Source organism: Spodoptera frugiperda, chromosome 22, assembly GCF_023101765.2.
Source record: "Spodoptera frugiperda isolate SF20-4 chromosome 22, AGI-APGP_CSIRO_Sfru_2.0, whole genome shotgun sequence".
Taxonomy (NCBI): Eukaryota; Metazoa; Arthropoda; class Insecta; order Lepidoptera; family Noctuidae; genus Spodoptera; species Spodoptera frugiperda.
In genome coordinates this window covers 7,340,575-7,366,012 of record NC_064233.1, presented here as the reverse complement: position 1 = coordinate 7,366,012, position 25,438 = coordinate 7,340,575, and the positions used below count along the sequence as shown (strand labels likewise).

Here is a 25,438-nt window from a genome sequence, read left to right as displayed (position 1 = left end):
TTAAATTGATGGGCGGCAATAATTTGTTTGTTTACTTGTCTGACACGCAAACAAGCTTTTTCGAAAACTGAAAATATTGAAAGGAGGTGGGTAAAGATCAGCCTTTTTTCGCCTATCGGGCAATTTGTAATGTATTATTATTTTCTTAATATTTATACCTAGTAGAAATAAAAATGCTAGGTTTATTGTGAAAATATTTTTATTTTATATAAAAAAAAAATGAGAAATCTCGGTATATTTGTGATATTACAAAATGTATTTAATTATGCTTCCTCGTCATGTTGGTTGTCTGAATCGTCACTGGACCATCCAGTAGCAGCGTCTTCAAATGTATTAGCATATTCAAGGCTTGGTGTTTTCGTTTCTGTACGATTATGGCGCCAATACCCCAAGTACCATAATACAGATGCAACATGCGCGCAACAACCGACAACTCTTGCGCCAACTTTGCACTGACAATACCATTCAATGTTTATCATAGGACTTATGGCTGTTCTTATCCACATGTTATATATTTTTGAGCTTGTATGTCGTGATCTTAATTGAATTCGGATAACTGAGACATCTTCTCGATGAACGTATAGGGAGTACATTCCCGTTTGGCTAATGTGTTCCTGAGTGTAAGATCTGCTTTGTTTTAGCTGATATATTCCAAGAGTGAGATTTCGCAGCTCTTCCCATGTTAACTGTGGGAAATCTGAAAGATCAGATTCGCTTAACGGACGCCATATTGCCTTCTTTCTTGCCCACCCATTTTCTTCAACCGTCTTCTGTAGGTGATTAGGTTTCTTCACTAAATCAAGCATCCGTTGGGCAATGATATTGTCGTCTTCATCACTGTTAATTCTTGTTGGGTGAAAGGCATTAAGAATTGCACACACGATTTGAACGTAATCTCTTATATATGGTATTTGGACATTTGGTATCACATTATTCAGTACTCTCCAGTTTTTGAGTTGGCCATTTACAGCCTCAACAACCCAACGAACTTTTGTCACCAAGCGTGTCTCATTAGCGTCCTTCGTCACGAATTGTGCCTGTTTGTTAATAAATGAAGGCATTTTAGGAATTAGGTCCATGTCCTCGAGAAGCTTCAAACAGTCTCGGAAACCTCTGTCAACGATAATAATATCATTAGGTTTAAGCCAGTCTCTGATATTATGAGCATCTTTTTTTAATATATGTGTAAAAATGTTTGCATCGTTATTTTTGGAATCGGAAAAGTAGGGTCCAAAAACATCCAATATGTACCCTGTTGTCGTCACTAACATCATGGGTTTAACAAGCGGTCTTCCTTTATGTATAGAATAACATCGTCTTTGGAAAGAATAATTGCTACTTTTTTGAATGTAAATGTATGTGCCGTCAGCGACAAGAACAACAGTTTCATTATTATCGTCCGGAATAAATAATGTTTTTGCCAATAGACGCGTATGGTCTTCAATAATCTTAGTTCTTGTAATATGCTGCGCTCCAAGATATAATGGAACGAAGTTTTTTATCAGGGCTTGTCGAGCAGATTGTATAGAGAAAGCAAGCAATCTTTTTTTTAAGTTAAATAATGCGGAGAGTACTCCGTTTGAAAGACCCGTTCTAAGCTTCACAAGTAATACAGCTAAACAAGTGCGTCTTGATCTGTATTCTGACGAATGAATGCCTGACTTTACTAAATCAAAAATCTTATCGAAGTTTTCAATAGTTAACCCCATTAGTGAATAATAATCGGAATCTTTCAACTGTCCCGGAGTGTCAAAATCGAGACCTTTCTTTTTTGCGATTCCTCTAATATCTTGCAAAAGAGTTTCAATATCCTTCTCATATAAATGTGTATTATTTGTTATTGGTTTTAAATCCGCAAGCGACGCATCTGTGAATACTTTTTTAGAAAGATGATCTTTGCAACATCGTTTTCCTGCCGTTACATATATTCCTCTTTCAATAAATGTTTGTGTTCGAGCTGCATGAGGTACTGTAACAAGGTTCTTCTGACTATTACATATTATACAACGTACATTTGAATTGTGGCACCGAGGTAACGACAACACTACTTTGGGCTTTTCTGCTTCACATTTCGTACTTGTGGACGGTTCAACACTGTCGGCAATATTCGAAGAAGATGTAGAACGATTTTTAGTATCTAAGTTACGATATGCATATTTTCGGCATGCAGAACATACTTTCTGTCCTTTTTGTAAAGCAAAGTTTTTATGCTGTCTAAGAACAGATATTATTTTATTATTAAAAACAACACGAAAAGCACTTTTACTTTTTAACCACTTTTTACAAGAATCGCACTGAATTCCGGGCATTATTTTTGGACATAATATATGAAAACACACAAATAATTACGCTAACATGTGTCCTCAAAACAAAATAAAAATCCAATGTAGAATTGAACGATAAATATGAGCCTCAGACAAGTCGGAACATGTACACGTCGCATGCGCGGTAAACGCGCGTTCAAAGTGTTTTGTTTTGTATCACATAGGTGCGTTCAATGCACCAAAACAAATGAATGCTAGTTTAGATGCTTATTGACCCTAATATAAAAAAAAAATAAGATCATTGTGGTGCACGAAGCGCTTAATACTTTTTTTTACAGCCAAAGTTCGAAAAAACGCCAAAAATAGCAAAAATTCAATAAACATGTCAAGTTTGAAGGGTTTTTCTTGTTACTTGCCTTTTTATTTTTCTAATTAATTTATTGTAGATGCATACAAAGATACTTAAACTTAATATACATATGATAATAATGGCCAAAATCGAAACTTGGAATTTTCACGAATAAGATAGGCGAAAAAAGGCCGATCTTTACCCATCTCCTTTGTCCTTTGACCGATTTGGAAATCGATACTTGGCAGTTGGGCTTGCGACCGCGCGACGACAAGGCAGAGCTAATCATCCAAAATGCGATAATTAAAAAGAAATACACTAAAGAAAGACTACATACAGACTCGTTTGCCTCCTATTCCATAAAAAAAAAAAGTAATTTTTGACGACGAGGCCTTTAAATTGCGGTTAGCTTTTTTTAGCTGGTTCCAGTTCGAAAAGCAGGAGTTTTTAGTCAGTAAAAGTCTGATACTCCCTCTTGCCTCACCCAAGGCGGGAAAGGTCATTGGATGATTTTGCCCTCTTAAAAAAGGTGAGAATTTTGGGATGATGCAACAAAGTAGACGTGTCACCTGATAGTACGCAATCGACGTCCCCCATGGGGGTGACCATAGGCATAGGCAACCAGAGGAGAGCAGTCACAAGTCTGTTACCGGTTTTTCATGAGTTTTGGGGATTTCAGGATCCTATAAGTCCTACCATCTTTACTAAAAATTCTGTCCGCTGTTACTTAATGTCAACGACTTTAACCTTAACCCCCCAAGGTTATTTCAATCCTATATAATACACATGTAATAATAAGGTATCGTTAATGTGGAATATCCAATTACTTCATCGATTTTCACAATTTGTCAATTCATTGTGTGTATTAATGTGTCTCTTCTTTGTTTACAGGTATTGATTGATTGCTGTTAAAGTGGTGATTGATTTATCGTGGTATGATGGGTTTTTGATATCTACTTGCAGTTAACCCAAAATATGTAGGTAAAAGGATGTAGGAGAGCCATGCTTCGGCATTGCTGGGCCAACTCGACCGGAATGATACCGCGGCCTTATAGAAGACGTGAAACAATGCTTGCTTCGTGATTCGTTGTGTGAGCGAGGCTACCGTAGACTCGATTACCCCCACTCCCAATGTCCGATTCCCCAACAACCCTTAAATTCCTAATCCCTAAAAGGCCGGCAACGCATTTGTAACGCCTCTGGTGTTTCGGTTGTCCATGGGCGGCAGCGATTGCTTACCATCAGATGATCCGTTAACTAGTTTATCGACTTATACCATAAAAACTACTACGCGTCACGCTATTGAAAGTCACCGAAGTAAACCTATTGACATAACATACCGGGCACATATCCAAACCTCGAGCTATTAGCAAGAAATTTTGGAAAAAAGTAAAAAGTCCATTGCTCGTCGAGCGTAGCGATTACTTGACTATCAAGGCAGTCTATCCTTATATGAATTGAATTGAATGCGGCATGCCTGCCTATGTTTTTATGCAACTGACCGCCCTACAAAATCTCTTCAATGCAAAGCCTCTGAAATATATGTCCGAAAATCTTTCGAACTATTCATCGAAACAATAGCTTAAAACTAGGTCAATCGATGCCTAGGTAAGTCTGAAATTGGATGGGTTTGAGTATAATCGGCTGTCGATTGGGTAAACAAGACCCCCTTTATGGCAACTGGTATGTTGGTTTGGAACTGAAAAAACTAGTGGGATTGAAAGCTAATGCAACTTAAATTCAAATTAATGAAATTAGTCCAAATGCATACAGATACAGCGATATCTCCTATGTTGGTTTCCTCTTTCGTAAGTCATATCTAAATCATTTCTCGTAGTCTTTACCATCTTTAAAGTCTGGTAACGTCACGTCTTTTATACCTGAAGGGGTAAACAGAGATGTAGGTACATTACGGCACGTAATACCAATACCACTGTACAATGTACACCCTACTGCCATAGCACAATTCCAGACTCCGGGCTACTATGAGACATTTTTGAAAAATCGAGAATTTACCAGTAATACTTTGCCCGACCCGGGAATCGAACCGGAGACCCCTTGCCCGGCAGTCGCACTTGCGACCACTCGATCAACGAGGCAGTCAGATCCCTCTATCCCAAAGTCTCTCTATATGAAAATAAATCAATGTTACTCACATTACTCGTACATTTCAATTTTCCATATAATTTCTTCTTCCTCGTCCTCCTCGCGTCTTGTCCAAATCTTGCAAAACACTCTGATGAACTTAGCAGCGAATGACGTCATTCTACACTATTCCTGTCTCTCTCACACACTCGTTAGTCCAAAATTTTAAACTACCCGACAAGGTTTTAATAGCTTTAGAACTAAAATTTGCAAATGATGTTCGTTGCCAAATCTTGCTGTTAATTTTAAAAATAACTCCTACACTGACCCGAAATCCGATTTAAGACTAAAATTATCCAAATAGTCTTATTAATTTTTGGCTAAACACACTTTCGAAAACTGTTGATATCATTCCAAAAAAACTGACAGTCTATTTTGGAATTTTCGGATCTGAATGCACCGATTCCGTGTAACTACGTCGGAGGTAAAATGGCGACTACCGTCCAGATAACAAAACAGCAGTTTCCGACAAAACTAACGGTTGCCCAAACAATGAGATTTAGTAAAAAACTCATGCAAATATGACAAACTTTTTTTCCTCCATTCTCAATTTCAATTAGGACATAAAAAGCTAATCTCCACTCAACAAAGAGCGGGAACAATTTGCCTAATGGAGCGTTCGAATTTCAAATTGGAACTGAATAAAAACGCATCCTTCCTGCTTCCGTATTGGTCGATTCGTTTCGTATAAAATGGTGATCTGTGACGTAGCTCGTCAGTATCGGGATGACTTTCATCCCTTGAAGTTGTCTAGTAGTGTCTTCTTTTGCCGATTTTTGCTCCGTACCGGTGAGTCAACTTTCGTTTTCATTTCATACATATTATAAACAGTTTACGCAATCAAATGTTTACCATAAAAATTTAGATGTAACTTTCTTAATTTTAGTATTATACAATTACGTAAGATTACTCTGTTAACGTTTAAATCTTTAAAATCGTAACAAAAAAGGTGTTTAGGACTAAAAAAGGACTCTTAGACCGAAATAGGTATCCCATTATTTATTTATTTTGCCGCATGGCGGTCTAGTCAGTTGATTTATATGTTCTACATAGGTATTCTATATGAACAAGTGTCTCAATAACTCTAGGAAGGAAAGTCTGCTAAGGACTTGGTAATGGAAGGTCTTTGGAGTACCTTTTCGAAGGTCAAGAACGCCATAAGTGTCCTATATTCCTTAATGGACTGTTTCTAGGTCGGAGGCAGTTGGTTAGTGCATCCTAACTCGCATTGATAGATAAAAAGTCGTCACTTTTTTTCGGTGGTTGGTCTATAGTACTTTTACTTGTCATTGAGAAAAAAACGTGTTGGTTTTTTGCTCTTTAACGCCTAAACTACTGGGCCGATTTTAGTGAATTTTCGAATAGATGTAGATGGAAACATAAAGATGGGCTTAAAGAGCCTGATACTCCCTCTAGCCTCGCCCAAGGAGGGAGAAGTCATTTGATGATTTTCCCCCTTAAAAAAAGAAAGAGATGGGCTTACATCAGTTTTTTTTTCGTGGAAATTGTATTTATGTAGACGGACTAATTAACAAATAGGGTCTTTTTGAATCCTTTACAGACCAATATTAAATTAATTGACCATCTTATCCGTCTGTCGCGTTGTCGCATGTCATGCATAAATGTCAAATGACACTTGGAGTACTTGAACAGCATCGCTATTACGTGTTGTTTATGACAATAGACTATAAATATCGTGTCACGTGACTCCTCCTTGTTTATGGTCGAAATGATTCGCTGCGGTGTTGTGTTTAAAACTCCTTGTTATTTTTTATGTGGTGTATGGTGACAGATGAATATGGTGTTCAAAGATGGTGGGCAATTTGATATATGTATGTATGTAATTATTGTTTAGGTGGTCTTAATGATGCCTATGTTTGGTCTGGTTTAAGGAGATGTTTATTGTAACGTAATAGGATAGGATCTTTTTCTTGAACGGAGTAGATAAGGCATCGTCATCTGCTGATGCAGCAACTGCCCGTAATAGTCTATAGGTGATAGGCAGACGGATCACCTGATGGTAAGCAATTGCCGCCGCCCATGAACACCCGAAACACCAGAAACGTTACAAGTGCGTTGCCAGCCTTTTGGTGGTTAGGAATTTAAGGGTTGTTGGGGAATCGGGGATTGGGAAGGGGCGTAATTGGGCCTCTGGTGGAGCTGGACTATTCGTGCCGAAGCATGGTTCTCCCACACTTATACTGGCTACCACATTGCTACTCCCACTTCAAGCCGGACCCTCGATTACCCGCTAGGCCGTCTGCAGTTCTGGACATAAGAGGGTTTGCCATAACATCCATGTTTAGCAAGGGGATTAAACATCACAGTTTAAAAGGTTCAGGTTTAGCAGAAAACACTGTCCAGCTGTCCTTTCTCTGTCAAAAGTCTAGTCCCTTAATAGTAAGCGATTGGCATTTTTCAAGTACCTATCTGATGAGGTCAGCGTATGAAAATTGATGATGATGATGATATAAAAATTGATGATAATGATAATACAAAAATTGATGATGATGAAAGCGATTTCAAATGAAATTCATAAATGTTGAATGAATATTGCGAATGCAGCAATGCATGTGCTGTTTATATTTCTGATTAGTATCATTTTACGAGTTTTCTCAGAAACTATCACGTGTACCTATCATGTGCATGTCTTTATAGAAATTCGTTTGTGCTCGTACTAAATGTATTTTTGTTTGGTAACAAAAGTTGTGGTTTATATTCGCTGTTTATGCGTAAATTGCTGTGCGGATTTTGATGCAATTAAGTGTGCAGATAGAGCAATTTCGGGCAGTTTTTGAGTAGTTTGTAGAGTTAGTCGTTCATATTTTAATAAGAACTCATTTTTCTCCGAATCCTTTTACCTTTGTACATTCAATGGTTAATTAATTTTAATTAATTAATTAAGTATCGTTAATTAATTTCCGATTCAGTAATTAATTTTATTTTATCGGTAATTAATTTTCTGTTGCTAATTTTCTAGAAATAAGTCTGCTGTTTACCGTGAAAATCTGATGACGCCACAACGCATTATTTCAAACAACATTCATAGAAAATATCGTTGTTGACGTTTCGACAAAAGTAGCCTATTCTTTATTTATTAAAACTTATTATACAGTAATGCCACAGGCATTCTTTCTAGTCAACCGTTAGGAGTTGCAAAGATAATATTGTAGGATTATTATATGCGTTGGAAGCCAAATTTTCTATGTACGTAGTAAGTAAATAAAGTACTCGATTAATGACGTCACACCGCCGTATCTACACCGTCTCGCCCAGTAATACTTCGATAACATTCGGAGCCGCTCGGGTCGTTGTACTGTTTGCGGACTTTTTGCACCATCGAAGGACATACTGGCAGACCAGACGTAGTTTTTTTTTATTTGCATTGTAATAACAGTGGCTTGTTAGATTTAGTAGTTTTTTTTTTTACTATGTTTGTATGATCTATAAATAGTAACGAAATTATGGTTGTGTAAAGATAGCTGTTTGATGGCGGTAATGAGAAAGCTGGTTTTTAAGTTATTTTACTCTTATCGTAGGTGTTGTTAAAGCTGATTAAGGGAATATACATTTCCGGAGCTGCGGATTACCTAGCGAGTTTACCGGGGCTCCGGCTCGAAGAGCAAGAGTAGGAACAGGCTGGTTTTTAGTCAATAAGAGTCTGATACTCTCTCTCTACTCGCCTCGACCAAAGTAAGAGAAGCCATTGGATGATTTTCTCCCTTAAAAAAGGAAATATATACATTTGCTAGATAGCGGGCAGCGGCGCTTTCTGATCAACCTGTGCCTTTTTGAACTACTATCTCCAAATCGTTTGCCAAGTGTGGAGATATGGCAAACTCTCTTATCTGATTACTGGATCATGCCATAGCTTCCATAGAAGAAGCCTGTCACGGACTACCGATTATAAGTATATTAACTGCCGCACTCAGAGTCATTTAATGGTTACTTAACCCAGTCCTTAGTAATTGTTTTCGGAATAAAATCGCTACTAAGGAATGGTTTAAGTAATCATTAAAATATATCTCTGAGTAAGGTGATTAGAGTCCATTCGCTTAGATAAAAATATCAAAATTTTCCGAAATATATATAAAAACTAATGTCCATACATACAAACAAACATACATATGTACAAAGTATATACTAAATAACTAATCGTTCACGTTGAAATGTCAAACAAAGTACTAAAAATAAAATAATTAAAGCAGTACGAATTTTAAATGAAAACAAAATGGCTGGCTGTTGCGCGGGCGCATGTGCCTTAACGTCACGTGTTGTGAACATGTATGCGTAGACGCGACGTGTAGGTAGAATAGTGAAGCGGTTTGCCTCAGTGAGGAAAACTGATAGAACAATGCTTATTGAATTTTAATTGTTCTATTTTTAAATGATATTGAACTTGTAATGTGGTTGTGGGGAATTTGTTTGTCTTGTTTATTTTATCACGAGTTATTTGGGGTCGACACAATGTTTTCTTCCTTATTCCTAATCCTAACACAATATTTTTATCATTTTTATAATTGCTCACACAATCTGTCCATTTTTTTTTTTTGTTACTTATTCTCTTCGTTTCCCATTAATCCAGCTCTGGCTTCATTAGAGATAATTAATATTGCCTATCTAATAAAGAAAGGGTAATCTCGGTGGCTTTTTCTCATTAACTGTATTATTAAAAATCTTCATTAATAAAGCCTATCTCAACTAAGATTATAAATGCGAAAATAAGTTTGTTTATTTGCTACCTCTGTAATGCTTTATCTATTTAACTGGCTTCTATCACCGACTTAGCTCGCGTTCCTGTAAAATAAAAAGTATGCTATGTGTTATTTCAGACTACAATCTATCCCTGTTCCAAATTGTATCCTGATCCCTTTAGTCATTTTGACGTGATTTAGTAACAAACACACACAAACTCACAAACATTCGGATTTATCTATGTGAGAACGGCGAGAAAAATTGTAGTCAACAATAAAGGAAAATTTTAAAATCTAAATTAAACCATTATTACAGTATTTTCTTAAACCAAAATCACTACAAACGTATCAAAATCCATGTACCTCATCCTGGCATTACCAACGAACAGACGAAACTGCATAATTCTTAACGACATTACACCCGAGAGCGAGCCAACACATCCAGCAAGTCATAGCGTTTTGAAATAGACACGTTATTAATTGCAGATAATATTAATTGCGTGACCTCGAGACGTGATAGCGTTGTTATTTTTAGATGCCGTACCGAGAAAGTTGCTTGTTACTGTAATGTTACTCAGTGCCTACTCGGTGTGCACATTTTCTTCAAGGAGACTGTTAAATAGGTTGTATTTTTAGCCAAGGGTACCTATATTGACATTAGCTAGTTTCACCCGCTCTGCTCGGCTTGATGGTAGCGTGATGTTATATTGAAGAAGAGACAGGAGTGAGTTATAGTGATATTTTGTAGCTTATATCGTTTCTCGATAAATGCACCACCTGATTGATCTGATACAAAAACAATTATTCAAATCGGACCAGTAGTTCCGGAGATTAGCGCGTTTAAACAAACTAACTCTTCAGCGTTGTATATCAGTATTAAAACTGATGGAAAGAATAAGAAAAAAAAATACAATAATAAAGTATGACCTTGCATTAGTCCAAAAAAATAACATACATAATAATTAGGCACAATACTCGTCGTAACATTCTCTATTTAAAAAAAAATACCCATCTAAAAAAATAACATGCTTACTCTATGGTACAGGTAACGACATCGTTATAGCGAACTCTAGCGAACGAACGTAACGGCACGTTATCGCCGATAGCTTATCGGCGCGCCGTTTGCCGCGTTAGTAAGGTGCGCGCGCGCAACCAGTGTGCTCTTCCAAATTTAAAAAAAAACAGTGTACGTTGTGTTTTATTTTGTTGCAAGCTGTTGTTCTGTGAGTTGCATTTGTGTATTTTTTTGTTTGTTGTATGTATTTATTTATTTGATATATTTTTTTTTATTTTCTTTCTTGTATTTTCTTATTGTATTATTTTATTAGTAATGGTTAGTTAGTTCCGGGTCGTGATTTCTATTTCAAATCGAGTTAAGAGTTGAACATTTTTCAATTTAAGTACATGTTATTTATAGTTTTTTTTTTATAGTAAAATGAATTCATGAATATATTTTTCCTTTAATATTATATGACCCTTCAGGGAAAATGTTTTGTTATAATATGTATGTATGTTATGATATGAAATTAGCACTTGTATCAATGTCTTGTATAGGTTATTTCTAATGTAAATATTATGTTTCTGCTTAGATATTATTAGTATAATATTATGTTGACTAGTATTTTGACGTTCTACAGTTGTGTAACCTATGGAGTTGCTTGCTCGTTCGTCTACACTTTGGCACGAGCAAATAGAGCAACTAGAGGACTAACCGACAGACTGACATTTTTTTATTTTGTTTGATGTTCAAAACTGCCTTTTACTGTTCGCATTGGACTTTATAGATAAACAGGACTGCCTAGCAGATTACCGGGGCTCCGGTTTGAAAAGCAGGAGTAGGAACGGGGTGGTTTTTAGTCAGCAACGAATCTGATACTACCTTTCGTCTAACGCAAGGCGGGAGAAGTCATTGTCCTTAAAAAAAATTGTAAGCCGTCAGTGCATTCACGTGCATAAAATTGTGCATGATTAGCAAAATGCATTAGTTAACGCTTCTCACAAATTACGCTGCAATTATAAACGGTATTGGCCATTCTCTGCACTTTTTGTTAGCTGATTAGCTGCGTTATTTCCATTTAAATTTATTATCTAATATTATATACCATTCCTTTGTTTAAATAAGCTTGAAGTGTGAGTAATTTAATTATTTACAATACGTAAATGAAGAAACTGAATTGTAGCCCACACTTATTTAGTTTTTATGTACATGTGTCCAAGTAGAGTGGTCGATAGTCGATTTTTTTCGATCGACTATCCAATAAGGTGGTGGTACTCGATTCAGTCGGTATGTTTCGTTTTTTCTATGTGTGTTGTGTGTTTAATGATTACGGTAAGGTTTATTGACCGATTCGCGATTTAGGTTTTTAGTTTATGATTTTTGAAGTCGGTTTTTTAACGTTATTTTATTTATCTTGTACGGAAATGTGTAGTAGTGCTAAACGGTTTGCTACTTCTACTTACTTACCTTTATCTAATAAGTTTTTACTGAATATACTGGACCGATTTCAAAAAATATTTTACCGTTGGTAAGCTTTCTTTTCAAAGAGTAACATAGGTTACTATTTATCCCTCGATATTCTTAATTGGTCTCACCAAATCGATAAAAAATCTTAGTAAAAATTCGCGGGTGGAACCGTAGACGGAAACTTAGTATTATTTTCATAATATTTTGGCTCGGATCCTAGATTCGACACGATTATTATTCTCCTTGAAAAATATACTACGGCTTTAGTTTTTTAATTAACTGTCTAAGATTATAATCTGGCAAGTGGCTACGCTGGAAAGAAATTGGTTTGTGTTTCGGTGTTTGAAATATTATAAGTAGTTCATTCTAGCTTCGCCCGCGATAAAAAAGGTCTATGTGTTATTCCAGACTATAATCTACCCCTGTTCTAAATTTCATCCCGATCCTTTCAGCAGTTTTAGTCTTGTTGAGTGACAAACAAAAAAAAACCATAGGTAGTTTAAAATTTTAAAATACGTATGTATAGGTAGTTTGTCCCGCACGGGAACCGTTCAAGTTTTGCAAGCGGCGCGCTCGCATGCCGTTCTTATGACCTCTAGACCAACGGACTAAAAATATTACTTAAAAAAAAACGCAATCCTCAATGCACACTGCACATGAAGCTAAAAAGAATACGCCAACACAGTTGGCAACGGTCCGAGGTTCGATTCCCAGTCGAGATAATGTTTTGTTCAGGTCTGCGCCCGACCATGGCCTTCTTGGAAGACGAAGTCTTTAAATATTTATTCGTGTATTATGTCATTTCGTTTGAAGTAATGCTTCTCTCTATTTATAAAAACGAAATCTCTCGCCGCGTTCGTATCTGTATGTTTGCGATAAACTCGAAAACGGATGAATGGATTTTGATGCGATTTTCGCTAATGGATAGGAGGTTTTTTGGATGACTGTCTCTGGCTGTGTTTGTCCGTCAGGGGTTCGAATCCCGCGACATGTCCGCCAAAAAGTGATGACGTTTTCTGAGTAAAATTACCATTATTTAGCCCTGAGTCAGGAAGTTCGGCGGTGTTTCACCACTTTTCGTGTTTCGAAAAGCAGGTAAAGCCGTTACGTTATTCATTTAGTTGTCACATTGTATATCTGCAATTCTGTCTACCCCTTGAAGAATTAAAAAGCATAACATTATCAAACCTGTATATACCGACCTCTGACTGTCATTTGATTCATATAAGAAAACATACTATTTAAATTGTAATACTATATCTGAATGCAAGCCTTTATGTTAAACAGAAAGCAGCTTGTTTGAACATATACAGTGACGTTTTATTTGATCATATATTATGTTGTAAAGATAATCATAATGAACATATAAATATAGACTTATTATAAAGACGGTCTGTTTGTTGTGATACCATTTTATATGTTATTTATTTGATGAAATTAAATGGGTTTAGTTTTATGAGTAGAGGTTAAATATTAGTTTTGTATCATGTGTAAGTTGTAGCGTATATTACTCGTAGTCGTAGGCTCCTTTTAAAGGGGGGGGGGGGGAAGTCAAAGCATTTATTTTAAATAATCCTTAATAAGGCACTTTTATAATCATCCAATGACTTCTCCCGCCGTGGACGAGGCGAGAGGGAGTGTCAGACTCTTACTGACTAAAAATCACCCCGTTATGCTACTCCTGCTTTTCGAAACCGAAGCCCCGGTAAACCCGCTAGGTATTCCAATTAAACTATTAATAAGTGCTTTTGAAATGTCAAGAAATAAAGAAATAAATAATAGTCTGTCAGTTTATCCGTCAATGAAGCAAGGTGCTCGTTTCAAAGTGTAGCTTCGAATGGAGAAGAACGAGCAAGAAATTCCATTTGAACTGGCATTAAAATAGTGATCTCATATTTAACAGATTCTCTACTAATGACAAATAACACCGTAATAGTCATCATACTACATATTACTACATGCTACCTAACAAGTATATATTTATATTAATGGCGTTATTTCCATACATTCGTTATCTATATACTACCTTATCTCATTGTTCGTAATACACACTGAAATAGCTGAAATATTTCGCCGAATTATTCTGTCATAATATTTGTATGGGTAGTGCATCTTCTTGTAGTATGCTAAGGTTATAGCGGTTTAGATTGAAGGGGTGGGCAGAGGTACTGAAATTAATAACAGGTCTTAATAAAACAATTTATTACTTATCTACTCTTTAGAACAAGAGAATAGCTTCACTAGAGGACTGACCGATAGACAGATATTTTTAAATTTTATAATGTTTGCTTTGACGTTCAAAGGAGCATTCCCGGTCTATTTGAATTTTGACTTCGACTTTATGTATTACTAAAGATAGTATTGAAGAGACTATTGATTTTCAAGAACTACTCGTCCTAAGCACTTCATAATAAGTACTAGATATGGACTCTAGGTACATATTTATTTACGGAGCTGCGTACTAGCTAGCGGGCTTGCAGGGGCTCCAGCTCGAAAAGCAGGAGAAGGAACGAGGTGGTTTTTAGTCAGTACGTAAGAGTCTGACACTCCCTCTGCCTCGCCCAAGGCGGGAGAAGTTAAAAAAGGTACATATTTATTTGTCGACTCAGAAATCGAATCCATGATTACATAAGGCTCTAAAATCACTAGAATTTACAAAGAATTTTCTAAAAACTACTAACGTCATGTAAGTTTGTCTAGATGTTCTAAATTTAGCTCAGGCGTGTCTTAGGTTGTCTACAAGAGTGACTACTACGGGATTTCTTCAAATTCCTACTTTTGATAAGAATTCCTATTAGGTACAAATGTTATTTGCGAAATTATTTTGTGCTATAAAAGGTAATATTCTATATAAAAATGTCTCTCTGTCAGTCCTTTAGTCAAGCTTATTTTTTTGTGAGACAAGCCCGTCACAACCTCCCAAAACAACTGCAACTCCTGTGCACCAGGATCTACAGTAGATACAACCATGAAAACACCGGAACATTGAAGTCCGGCGTCCCAAGGACATGAATAAACTGTCTTGGATCACGCAACGAAATAAATCGGAAGATATTATTAGAGGAGAAAAAAAACAGTAGTATTCACTTATCTCGATGAATTTAATGCAGGAGACAGAATGATAGAAGCCTAAATGCTATTAGTGATGCTCACTTGTTCCAAAATGTAGACTCCTATGGATAGATACAAGAAAAAATCCTTTTCATTAGTTTAGTAAGAATATTTCAGCTACCGATTTAAATAAATCCTTGAATGTATCTGCACATTGCATCTCGTTACTCGTTAGGTTAGGTCATCTACCTAGGTTCGTTGTCCGTCGCTATACAATAGTGGAAAATTACCGACTAACAAAAAATATTAAACCATGAAACACATCGTACGTTCCACGTGTCGCTACTAACTAGCCAATCAGAGGCGAGCATACATACATACATACATACATACATATATATACATAGCGAGCGTTGCACGTCTGTTACAGCCCTAACGAATCCATCACGCCGTTTCGTTACTCCGTTTAACGACGCTGAATCATGCGTTTGCGCAAAAATAGATGTGACGCAATCGCGAAACGTTTCCTGTTGCGCCGATTCGTTGAATATATGACTTGTGTTGTTTGTGTAGAGTTGAATTTTGTGTGAACTGACGTCGCTGTGTTGAATTTGAAAATTGTTCTAGACCGTTTTGCGAGTAATTCATAATTCGAATGCGGATTCGTATTTTAAAGCTTACTTTCGTAGTTTGTGTGTTAATTTTTAACCTGAAAACGTTATCCTTTTTGTAAAATTTTAAATTATTTTTCAACTGAACGAACGATATGTTCGCCGATTACTCTAAAATGCCTGAACCGATTTTGAAAAATTCGTCTTAAGCAGTCATAAATACTGGGTTAGTATCTTGGTATCTATCCGGAGCTGCGGACTACCTAGCGGGTTTACCGGGGCTCCGGCTTGAAAAGCAGGAGTAGGAACGGGGTGGTGTTTAGTCTGTAAGAGTCTGACACTCCCTCTCGCCTCACCTAAGGCGGGAGAAGACATTGGATGATTTCCCCCCTTAAAAAAAAGTATATTGGTATCTGGGAAATTTATAGACATAGGTACATAGTAGGTTCTTCAAGTTTTTATAACTTTCATAATCTAGACAGTGAGTTAATAAATGTAGCCAATAGTTGCATCGGGGACAATTTAATAAAAATATGATTTAAATCGATATTAATGTACTGTTTGGCCCTGATAACCAATAATTAGTACTGTGGTAATAACAATTAAAAGATTAAAAATAAATTCTAATAATAATTAAAACTGTTATAATAATTAATAATTACGAACGGATGAAGAATTATTATTATTGTTTATGAATGAGAGATGTGCTATGCTACGTTTGGCTTCCACCAATCATATTCATTGGTACACATAGCTTAGCACTGGTGGAAAAAGACTCAGCTAAGCTATGTTTTATATGGCAGCTTTGGATGTGCTATGGATGGCTTCCCTACTATCGATACATCGCATTCTCGAGCTGCACATCTTCCTCACACAGCTACATAGCTTAGTATCAGTGGAAACGGTCACATATTTTCACAGCTTAGCTATTACATCTTCGTAGCATAGCTACATAGCACATCTCAGTTGGATAACAACGCTTAAAACTACAAACTTATGATCTACGCACATATATTTAGATTTCTTAAAAAATCTACAAATATTTTTCGGTAAAAAACCGATTATTTTATATACAAATACTAGGTATATAGGTCGTTATATACATGAGCTCATATATTATCGTTCCTTTGTTTTCCGTAACGAAGCGTTATGCGTTAGCGGCGTTCGCTACTGATAACAGTCGATTATATTCGTTTATCAAACTGATAATGAGTTATCTATTCAATATAGTCATTGTAGTATACTTGTCTTTACGTATTTTGAGACAAACTACTTGGTAAAACGGAAGGTATGTCTTAACTGTTCATTACTTTTTTATTTTTTTATTTGTTTTTGTTTAATGAATATAAATATTTCTCGTAGAAATTGTTGTTCGTTTTGTCTAATTATTTCGTTTGTGATTGTGTGTGTGTCTCCTAAACGACTGCGTTGATTTCGATGAAACTTCATTTGTTTATAATAACTCGATAGTTGATAGACATATTTTGATGGATATTCATTTATAACGACTGAATTGATTTCGATTAAACTTCATTTGTTTATAACTCGATAGTGGTTAGATAGATTTTGATGGATTTTAATATATTTTAGTTGTGCCTTGATGAATATTTTTTAAGTAGGGGAGGTAGGGGAGGGATGGGCAGTCGGGAGACATGGGCACCCCCCTTTTATTCTGATCCTGTCATAGGTTTTTCTTTTTTCTTAATTTGGTAGTTTACTTTACCGTCTGGCAAAACTGTTCATCCATAGAATGTCAAATACAAACACATTTGAAGATTATGCGCTCGTAAAAGTAAATATTTTGTTGTGGATTCGGATCGTAATACAGAAAAAAGTAACGAAAGGTATGTGTATTTTTTATTATATATCTATTGTATATTTACTAACTAATAAATTAAACTAAAATTCACCTTTAATACCTATACAAAAAAAAAAATGCCGGTAAATTGTGTTGAAAATGTGTACAGAGGGAGCAATGGGCAGTCGGATGTGAGGGAGGTTTGGGCATGTCCAATGCTCTCTTCTTTATATTGCGTACAGGAGGTCTTTTCAAAATTATAATTACCTGCTTTAATTACACTATTTGAACTATTTTTAATTACAGAAGATGCCGTTTTAATTCAAAAAGAAAGGTTGGGACCAGAAATTCCGAAAGATTTGATATTACGAGCCATAGAAGAGGTATCAAAAGGATCAAAAATAATAACGACAGCTGATAAATATAAATATAAGCCTTTATGGGTTATAACTAATTTAAGATAAGTCGTAATATATTTTTTGTTGTTATTACGTTTATTTTTGGAGTCTATTATAAATTATAAGTGTTTTACAGGCCATGCCCAAGCCTCCCACAGGGTGTGCCCATGTCTCCCTACCATAGGGAGCCTTGGGCACTTTTGACTTAATTTTTTAATTACCTCCTAATTAGGAGACTGATTATTATTATAAGAAAGTTCTTTATAAGATATCTAGCCAAAAGTATGGAGCAATAGGAAGTGGCAATAAATGTTGATTATCTACAAAATCTGACGTTTTATGCATTAAATTGTGAAAAAGTGCCCATCCCTCCCCTACCTCCCTTATGTCTTCATTTAGTTGTAAAATATATTTATGTCTAGCTATTAGGAGCGGGATAGTGATATAGGCTATCTTTTACGGGTAAAACCGCGGTCTAAAAATTAGTCAAAGTTACTTTATATTATTTTATGAATTTCCTTGTTCGATATAAATCTTATAGTTTCAGGAAAGTTCTATACGTATATACTTTATCGATATATGTAAGTGGAACGCACGCAGGTTGCATTATCTTGCTTTATTAGATATTATAAAGCCGAGCCGTATAACGCCGTTATGTAGCTCCAGATTATTTGTTTATTGGTTTTTGCTTTCAATAAATTGCATTCGAGTTATTGTAGGTGTATTATAGTTTGTCGTAATTTGTTATAAAGCCAAAGAAATGTGTATTAAGTCTTTGACGGCCAACTGTTGAAAGCAAATCCTCCGCTAACGTCGATCACCGGTGACCTCCGCGGCTTTCAATGTGTTAAAGTTTGTCGTATTTTTGTCATAAAGCCAACTGAATGTGCAATGTAACTGAATATCAAATATGGTGTAATGTTGAACCTGTTTTATTACTGAACTATACCGGGGTTCCGGCTCGAAGCCCGGGACTTTGGCTTGAAAAGCAGAAGTAGGAACGGGAATGGTTTTTAGTCAGTAGGAGTTTGACACTCTCTCTCTCGTCTGACACAAGGTGGAAGAAGTCATGAGATGATTTCTCCCTCAAAAAACGAGTATATCTTAGATAGTCCCAGATGGTCATAGATATACGCGACTCGTTTGCGCTAAAAAATATCTTATTTAATTACAAACCTACTAAATGTCATCAACATCATCATCAGCCGGAAACCTTCCACTGTTAAACAAAGGCGTTACGTGGAGGACTAATGGGGAGCCCTTAGTCCACCACGTAATTTCTTAGAAAAATTCACCAATTGTACTAATATTATAAATGCGAAAGTTTGTGAGCTTGTGTGAATGTTTCTTTGTCAATCACGTCAGAACGGCTAAAGGGATCATGATGAAATTTAGAAAAGGGAGAGATTGTGGTCTGGGAATAACACATAGACTACTTTTTACCCTACAGAAACACGACCAAAGCCGTTATCAGAAGCTAGTAATACACAATATCACCTTACCAAATCACATAAGTTTTTTAACCACAAGTCCACGTTTCACGCATGCGCCCTAGTTGCAATTGCTTGCAAACGGACACGTGATTATAGTACATTGACCCCGGCATATAATTAGGTCACACTCGAATGTTATGTAAAACTTATCGATGTTTTTCTCGATAAATAAATCGATTAAAATTAAAGGAGTGTTCTGTTTTGGTTGTTGTAACTTGACTGGTTTGGTTTGGGCGCTTGGATTGTTTGAATTTGAAATAGATTTAGTATTGATTACTGAAATTGTCTGTTGTTATTGTTTCATTGCAAATAAAAATTAAGCATGTCTAATGTAATTAAATCATCATTTGCTGAAACGCGGATCCACGCGAGACAATTTCTATTCTGTCTTGTATACCGTTAGTCTAGCTGTTATAAGACAAACAGTATCCGATCATACCGATCGCCAATCTTATTATTTAAATAAAATTACCAATTATCAAAACTTCTGGAAACCAACTACTCTCATTTTCGTGACCAAATAACTGAACTTCTTTCACCAACAAATAGACTCAGAGAATCATAATAGTATTTATTACATTTGCGTCTCTACGCCTTAAAATTGAGCTGCGGACTACCTAGCGTGTTTACCGGGGCTCCGGCTCGAAAAGCAGGAGTAGAAACGGGGTGGTTAAGGTGGTTTTTAGTCAGTAAGAGTTTGACACTCCCTTTTGCCTCGCCTAAGGCGGGAGAAGACATTGCATGATTTCGTCCCCCTTAAAAACAACACCTTAAATTGCATCATTTTAACATTATTGACTTAACATTTTCAAACATTATTAAGTATTTAAGTTTTCAGTACATATTAGAATATTGTGACTACCAGGGCGCGAGACTACAGAAGAACGTGTGTCCTCTATCAGTTGTATATCGACTTGTTTTGATTCCGACACCGATAACCGTTGCGATAACAGTTATTATAACGATTCTGGAGCGCGATGGTTATGTAGTTATTGTTTTTTAGAGCTCTAGTACTACTACTTATTATATTTTACTATATTGTACTAAATTTTCTAAATTAGGAACTATAGTTCCTAATTTAGAAAATTTAGCGGTTTTGAAGGTTGTGGCGGGCTTGTCCCTATTAAGAAGACTAGCCATCCTAAGATCTCCTCTGATTTATTTCGTTGCGAGATTTAAAACTGTTGTCCATGTCCATGGGACGCGCCAGACTCTTAGAGTTCCGGTGTTTGCATGGATATATCTATTGTAAATACTGGTGCACAGGAGTTGCAACGGTTGGTTATTTGGCGGGTAATATAAAAAACTACTGAGCACAAATTGATTAGATTATCAGCAATGTTGTCCTGATATCACTTCCTCTTTCCCGCGGGAATGAACAGGAGTGGTGTTTACGCAACAAAAACATTAAAAACTACGTGTATTTTTTGAAAACATTTTAAAATATCATAAAATAAATATTTTGCAACTTATCGCCCAGGCGCACCTTAGCGTCCACTTTAAACCTGTCGACTTACAATAATCGATTAAGCAAACATCAAATACAAATCGATAAAATATATTATAACACGTTAAATCGATTAATTTTATCGATTTTTTTTATCTCGTTTCCTTCCGATGTTTTTCGCGACTTTTTTTTCGGACAGAGGAAGTTTGTTTTGGCATTCTTTATTTGTTTTTTTTTTTGTGATAACTAAGGCGTGTCGCCTTTCTGCCAAGCTGTCAAAGTTGGTAAAAAGTTTTCATAGTCGTGTTTTATTTTTTTATTAAGGAAATTGTCAGTGAATGCTTTATCTTCACGCTAAGTGATCGTAAGGTGTGTGCAGACACAAAAAAGTAGTTTACAAAGATTTCCGCACAGTTTTTGTTCGTTAATTCAATTATGCAACTTTTTTATGTTTTTCTTTGTTGACGTTTGTTCTCGTTTAGAGGTTATTTTCACAAGGAAATATACAGTTTAGAGATTTAACATTTATTGCATTTATTTAACATTTTCTAACATTTAAGATTTTGGGTACTTAAAACAGTCCATAGCAAATAACAAAGTCGTTACTAAGGAATAGTTTAAGTAATCATTGAATGTCTCTGGGTGTGGCAGTATGAGATTAAAATCTTCCTTTTGTTAAAAACTAATAGACTTCGAATCCAAACACCAGCAAACGACTGTTATTCTTTTTACCACTAGTCCGTAATTATTATTTACAACGAAGTAATCTGTCTGTACCACCGTAATTTCTTCTCGACTAATAAAATAATTAAATAACGTACAACAAAGTACAGAAAATGCTATTACTTACAGTGAAACTAATTAACATTCTAATTAACTTCGTGTGTTTTTTTAAACGATTTACAAAACTTTTTATAATCATGAAGTCAGTGATTAGGTGCCATTAAATCGGTGCGGAAATCGAACCACAGAACCCTCGCTTGGCAGTGGCACTTACTGATACAGACACGCAAAGAGTGATTCTGACTTTGTTTATTGTGTGGCGACACATGACAAGTGACAGATGACAGAAGTCGCACATAGACTATCGACGAACAAATCAACGGATGACGTCATAAATCCTACATCGCACATGCGAATAAACATGGATAGAAAATCCCAACGAACAACAGTTGGGCAGAAAGCCCGCCAGGCATGATCACCTCGCCTGGTCGGAGGATCTTCCTTTTCTTAGGAAACTTTACTCACTGTTCCCTAAAATTGCCATAACGTTTTTAACCCATACCTATTCATCAACAGCAGTGGCCACTGCTGACCAAAGGCCTTTTCTCACTTGGAGGTTTGAGTATTAATCATCACGCTTGCTTGTCGGTTTATCATTTTTAATATACTTTCCCAACAAGATAAAAAAGTATGTAATAGTTTCAAAACATGTCGAAATTCATACTCTGATACTTGAGTCACCCCATGTAGTAATGAACTATTTTTGGGTCATCCCAAGGTTGTAGAAATTCGTTTCAATATATTCATATTGACATTTCCTGCGTTCTGTCTGTCTGTCAACGTTATATACAAGTAAGTCGTGAATACGACTGTAAAGTATGAGAGCACGGGTTCAGTCCTCGTGTATTGAAAAGGTTTCTTTCAATATTTTGTATCAAAAGTGATTTAGGTCGTGAGACATACTAAATTAACTAGAAAATCACGGTTTACTCACGTATATTAATGGAGAAAAGTTTTACTAATGAGTCACAGAGGGGTCTCCATGATGAGCATCGGTTCTTTTTTTTTTTTCAATTAATTTAGATATTAATGAGTTGCGATAATATACGAGACCTAAGCTAAAATAAACTGATCCGGAGCTGCGGACTACCTAGCGAGTTTACCGGGGCTCCGGCTCGAAGGGCAGGAGTAGGAACGAGGTGGTTTTTAGTCAGTAAGAGTCTGACACTCCCTCTCGCCTCACCCAAGGCGAAAGAAATCATCGGACGAAACTAAAATACATAATACTAAGACAATTATGTCATGTTACGACCAAGTATATTTACTAACCTGTCATAAAACGTTACAGAATTAGACTGCGGTTAGTCTAACAAAGTTAAATCAACAGTTTAGGGGCCAAGGTTGTGTACGTACCCATCGCCACAAGGTTAGCGGTTAGCGGGTGAGTCAGCGGGGTGTTTTGGGGGGTCCCAGTCGTTGGAGATCGATTTCGGCTTCCGCTGCTATCTTTGGTAATGTCATGAAGATGATGGGTTTAGCCTCACAGGAATGGGGCCCAGTAGGGCTGATGCCTGATCCGGAGCTGCGGACTACCTAGCAGGTTTACCGGGACTCCGGCTCGAAAAGCAGGAGTAGGAACAGGGTGGTTTTTAGTCAGTAAGAGTCTGACACTCCCTCTCGCCTCGCCCAAGGCGAGAGAAGTCATTGGATGATTTTACCCCTCAAAAAAAACCCCGCCTCACAGAAACGACGTGAGACTGAGGTTACCGGACACCCAAATCCCATATCCCTAAAAGGCTGGCAATGCACTTGTAACGCCTCTGGTGTTGCGAATGTTCAAAAGTGGCGGCGATTACTTACCATCAGGTGATCCGTCGGCTCGTTTACCGGTCTATCCCATAAAAAATGTAAATAGTGCTTTACCCAACCTGGGAATGTGAATGAACGTGTCTGCTCGTTTGCCGACATATGCTATAAAAAAACATGGCTAATTCACACTTCATACTTCGCTAATATAACTCTCAAAGATATTACTTCTAAATATTCCCACCCATCCGAAAACCGACCTCGGCTCGCGTAGCTTAACCAGCGATGTAAAATTACGAATATTTTCATTCGCACCCAAGTGTCACGTGCTGCGCCCTATTGTTTTCTATTTGGAACACTTTCACGAAGCCTCGTGTAACAGCGCAAGGTCTAGAAATGGATCGGTGACCGCCATTGTGACGTCATCGGCAGTCTTCAATCTGTTATCATTCTTATTTTATTACGGAAATTAAATGGTATAAGATATCTTAAAGTAACAAGTTTTTACAGTATATGGCAATAGGCTCACCCCCTATTACATGAGACTTGTAACACAAATGGTGAAAAGTGGGTGTACATTGTATAGCGGCATTACGTGCCGTAATGTGCACCTCTGCCTAACCCTTCGGAGATAAAAGGCGTGACGTTGCGATAGTTTTTCGAATATCCTATCACATTGTACAAAATTTATCCAATACGGTGCAGTAATTTTCGAGTTATGCGCCAACAAACATTCCATCTCTTCACTTTAGTTGAAGGTTACATTACACATTATTACGTATTCAAGACTAGAAAACTACGCACAAATCTTTCGTACGTAATAAAAAATCTCGAAAGTAGATCACTTTGCGACCGCCTTGAACTTGTGATGCGCAAACGCATTGTATTTATAGACCGGCCAATATCTAACACGTGTTCTTATATTTTCGTTGCATTCTAATTATTTTTTTATGGCGTTTTCTTAATTTATTTGTTTAATGGATTTAGTTGCCAGAATTTATAAGCCAAGGTCGGGGTTTTGATTCGGAGTCGGGTAAAAAAGATTATTTCATCTTTCTTATATTATAATACAGGCATTATATTAGGGATCCGGAGCTGCGGACAACGTAAAAGGTTACCGGGGCTCCGGCTCAAAGCAGGAGAAGGAACGGGGTGGTTTTTAGTCAGTAAGAGTCTGACACTCCCTTCCGCCTCACCCAAGGCGGGAGAAGTCATAGGATGACTTTCCCCTCTCACAAAGAAGGCAATATATTAGGGAAGTCCTATATTCAGCAGACATTATCATTTCATATAGAATAGAATCAGGCGTTACGTTTCGGAAATCCACATCATCATATGTTTCGCTCCTCCACGGAGCATCTTCAGGAGTTGTTGACTTGGCGACTCCGCCGAGTCGAGTGGTCTGTTGTGTTTTTGTATTGCACCTCGTGCTGCGTGAGCATATAATTGTTTGTTGCACACCGCTTGCTAAAAATACATCTACAAGCGGAATAAGAATAGTGTCTTTTCATTTCAGTTCAGGTTGACACGCTGCTATTTACATGTGACTTACAACATAAATTGTGAAAAGTGAGTGTACACAGTGGCATTACATGCCATAATGTGCACTTCTGCCTACTCCATCGGGGATTAAAGGCGTGACGATATGTATGTATGTTAGTGTATCATCATTTCAGTTGTTGTTGACACGCTGCTATAGTGCGCGCGGAATTAGTTAGCCACGCGCGTTAATATTATAACTAACGTACTCAGATACATTAATGATTACTTAAACTATGTATTCCTAAGTAAGTATACCGAAAACAATTGCTAAGGACTGGGTTAAGTAATCATTAAATGTCTCCGAGAATGACAATAAAAATTAATTGGTCATTTGTTTCAATGATTGAACAGTTTATTATTCACAATATCTCGAGATTCGTCTTCAAACTTCATTGTTGTCTAATCTTATATGCGTTGCAAGCAGTAGGGAAACCTCACCCTCATCCCTGTTCGCCTTCGGAGCTGCGGACAACGTAACAGGTTACCGGGGCTCCGGCTCAAAGCAGGAGAAGGAACGGGGTGGTTTTTAGTCAGTAAGAGTCTTTCACCCAAGGAGCATTGGACGATTTTGTACCTTCAAAAAAAGTAACCCTGTTCACCACCTAAGAAGCGGCTAACTCGTTCCACGTGTATTGGTCTTTCTTTTGTCATAC

General features: G+C 36.8%; 2 protein-coding genes across 2 annotated transcripts in view; one reads left to right on the top strand and one right to left on the bottom strand.

Annotated features, from left to right (window-relative positions):
- The window catches only part of LOC118279989 (aspartate--tRNA ligase, cytoplasmic), a 169,257-nt gene that overhangs the window by 117,471 nt on the left and 26,348 nt on the right, over nucleotides 1-25,438 (bottom strand). The window lies entirely within an intron of this gene.
- LOC118279819 (zinc transporter foi) overlaps nucleotides 1-25,438 on the top strand; it is a 56,140-nt gene that overhangs the window by 23,394 nt on the left and 7,308 nt on the right. The window lies entirely within an intron of this gene.